Genomic DNA, 4,228 nt, shown 5'->3' with positions numbered 1-4,228 from the left:
AGCATGATATTGCAACAAAATTCGTAATCATAATTCATACATCTTAACTCACTAAGGTCTCGACATTTCATAGTCTCAATAACCATAAGCTTAGTGTTCATACCTGTACCCTTTCAACACTTTTCACATATTACTCCACTTAACCATAATCTTGAATGGCCCGTTGAACCATCTGAAATACTGAAGGATGTTTGGAATTATCATACACCAAATAAAGTACCAAAACCATGTCCCAGACATATCTTTCACTGAGACACATATCAATGCTGATGCCATGTCCCAGACATGGTCTTACACTGGCTCTCATCTTGGATGCCGATGCCATGTCCCAGACATGGTCTTACATGGGATCTCATTAACCATGGTGTCATGATAATCGAATCCTACACGGGATCTCATTAACCATGGTGTTATGATATTCGAATCCTAAGCATTCCTTAGGGTCACCTGGGGCTTCTTCGAATACACATCTCATTGAAACTTGTCCCTAGGACCGAATCATATATTTCATGATGGTAATTAAGCTCATGATTTCACATAATGTTAATAATCATGATAATCACTTTTTAACACAAATCACAATTCATCAAATTGTCATCACACATCATAAACATATTGTAGATCACTTCTTATGCATAGCATACAATAATCTTTAATCAACAAGTTCAAATCAACTTACCAATTTAGATTCAGTCACAATCAATGATAACATTATCGTAGATACTTACTTGTCAAATTCTCGTCGTATGCATCCGTATGACAACTCATTCAATTTATGAGAAAATAATATAATTTATAATTCAAGTATGACATTGCATTATTATTATTACATGAATTTACCTCGAATCCGAGCATGGCTAATTATTCCATTTTAGTCCATAATCTCGTACCTTCCCGATTTAAGTCCAAACTTCGTTTTCCTTGATTATGGAGCTTAGAAGCTTGAACCAAACCCTAGCCATGGCTTCCATGGTTTATTTGGCTGGAACAAGAAGAATATGGACAATTTGGCTTATTTTGGCTTTTTAATTCTTTTAATTATTAGATTACCAAAATTCCTCTAACTTAAAAATATTTTATTTCACCTATTTCATACCCATTTTTGTCCAAAAAATTAACCAATGGTCTAATTACCATATAAGAACCTCGAATTTAAAATTTCATAACAATTGGACACCTCTAACATGTAGAACTCAACTTTTTCACTTTTTACGATTTAGTCCTTTTGACTAAATTGAGTGTCCAAACGTCAAAATTTTCAAACAAAATTTTCACGAAATCATCTCGTGAATTTTTAGACCGTAAAAATATAATAAAAATAAATTTTATTAGGTCGAATTTGTGGTCTCGAAACCACTGCTCCGACTAGGCCCAAAATCAGGTTGTTACAAATGTATTTTTATATATTTCTTTACATTTTTTTAGATTATTTTATTTAATATTAATATAATTCTTTAAATACTCATGTATTTGTATATGTTATGATCAAATTAAGAACATTTGTAAATTTTGAGAATTGATTTTATGACTAAATTGATATAATATATAAAAGTTTATGGCTAAATTTGTTATTATATCAATTTTTTAACTGTCATGTTAGCTTGTCGTTTGTGATTTTAATGGGAGTATCCAAAATAATTGAACTATATAACATTGATGTTGAAATTGAAAACTTTTATTTTGGGTACTTAAAATTAGATCACTGATAATGGGCTAAGCCGATGTAAAATTTTAGACCCGTTTTTTTAGCTCAAGCTAACCCAAAAAATGAGTTTAAAATTGTAACACCCCATGCTTGGCCTAAACGTTATGGCCGAATTCTAAGGAGTTACATATATTCATTTTGAAACCCAAAATTTGACGTTCAAAACTGTATCCAAAACAAAACTTGACTCTAACAGTTTCAAAGCTTCAGAAAAATACATTATTAAATATTTACATTTTAATTTGGAAAACATGTATACATTCACTTTTTTTCTTACAACGAAAATCTCAAATTAACAGAGTTTTGAAAACCATGATTTAATTTTTGAAATTCCAGACTTACAGTTTGAAACAAAACATTCAAAATATAATTAAACAGTTCCAAAATAAAGAATAAATCCAAAACCAATAACAATCCTAGAAAGTCTATTTAAAACAGTCCACTTGAAAATAATACTTATACTTAATAGAAATAGAAAAAACACAATTTAAAATCTGAGCTCCTACTACGCCGATCCGCCTTAAAATTGTTGGTTACTTGAGAAGGAAACATACAAAAAGTAAGCCTACAAGCTCAATGTGCAACATATCTCAAACAACCAATCAGATGCATAAATTTTACAGAAAATATTTCAGATTTATGCTCATATACAGAATCAAATATATTTCCATTAACAGAACAAATGCAAAACCATTTTCAGAGGCAGACACATATTCAGATGTATGTACAGATCCTAATCACATCCGCTACACACCATCTTCGTCCATCCCTACACACCAATTACGGTATCAAGTACCCATCCAACCCCACACACCAGGAAATGAGTGTGTGTCACTTTTCAGAAATAGTGCAGTCAAGCTGTCGGATGATAATATGTGGTAAACTGCCAGAAACAGGTACACATGGCTAAGCCACCAGATAGGGGAGAAAATTTTTTAGGGCGGACAAAGTTAAATTGTAATTTTTACGAGGATTAAATCAAAATTTTTTCTTTTTTAGAAGGCCAAAGTGCAATTTTAACTTTTCTAATTTAATATTTTAAAGGGCCTAAATGGAAAATTTTTTATTTTAGGGGTCGGGGCCCTTGCCAGCCCCTTGGATTTGCCCCTGCCACCAGAACAGATAGATGTTGTTTCAAACCACCAGATAAGGCAAATAATTTAACTACCAACACTTCCTTCATCATATCATATCCCAACCTAATGCACATGAACATACTAACAAGTATTCTATATACAGGTGTCATGCATGCAGAATTATCAGAACATAGAGCATACATGTATAGTTCACAGACCTTAACTATCCCACATACAGAAACATATTAACATATATCATAATTTCAAGTCTTATTTAAGCAGAATGGACCCCACTAAGGGTCTAATTACAAATTATAAATTAAAACGACCCTAGGTGATTGGCCCACACGGCCCAAACAACCAAGACCGTGTGGACACGGTATGTCACACAACTATATGATGCTGATAGTGGTGTTTTTGGCTTTCTATCGTTTGTTGTTTCTACAGGTTTGAGTCACACACCTGACCCTTTTTTGATGCGAACACAACGATGAGGATTCCAGTACCCTTACGACAAAAATTTAATGCACTTACGAAACTAATGGAAAGTGCGCATCTTGATTCTCACCAAAACAAATCATACAAGAATGATTACATATCCACCACACACAGAATTGAAAACAAACATTACCTTCATGAACCGAGCAGTTAATGTATCTAACACCAAAAAGAAATATATGCTTAATAAACTAATTCCTTTACCATGCGCAGCCCACAACAAAACAAAAGAGAATGTTGGCATCGATCAAATCAATGGCAGAATAGAAGGAAAATGATAAATGAACTAGATCGAAATGTGACAGCCCAAAATTGACCCTAGTCGGGAAGTGGTTTCGGGACCACAAAACCGAGTCATAAAAATAATTGATTTCCATATTCTATGCTTATTATGTGTGTACATGAGTATGTGGAAGTTTCATTCTCCAATTTTGCCAATTGCATGAGAAATTATTAAATAGGGATTGATATGAGACATGGTGAAAATATGATAGGCTAATTTAAAATGGTCTATTAATGCATGTTGTGAAAATGATGGGTTTGCATGTCAAATTACCCAAAATTTGAGCTAGTGGTTGGCCATGCTATGGGTGGAAACATGTTGGGAACATGTTGGCCTAGTGAGGTATGTAGGAAAAAAATAAAATAAGGGGCATGGGCATAAAATAATGAAAAGGAGTATGATGAATACAAAAAAAAATGTGTGTAGTTGTTTCCCCCCCCCCCATTGCCGTGAGCTAAAGAAAAGAAAGGAGAAAATTTTTGTTCATCCTTTCTCATCTTCATTTAGCCGAAACTAGAAAGAAAAAAACAAAGAAAAAAAAATGCTCATCCTTTGGTTCATCCTTGGCCAAAAATTTTAAGGAGGAAGGAAGAAGAAAGGTTGAAGAGGTTTGGTCATGCATGTAGCTAGGCTAAGGTATGTTTGATGATGTTCCATGAGATGCAT

This window comes from Gossypium hirsutum, chromosome A08, assembly GCF_007990345.1.
Source record: "Gossypium hirsutum isolate 1008001.06 chromosome A08, Gossypium_hirsutum_v2.1, whole genome shotgun sequence".
NCBI lineage: Eukaryota > Viridiplantae > Streptophyta > Magnoliopsida > Malvales > Malvaceae > Gossypium > Gossypium hirsutum.
The sequence above is the reverse complement of the archived record's forward strand: the minus strand, read 5'-3'. Positions refer to the sequence as shown.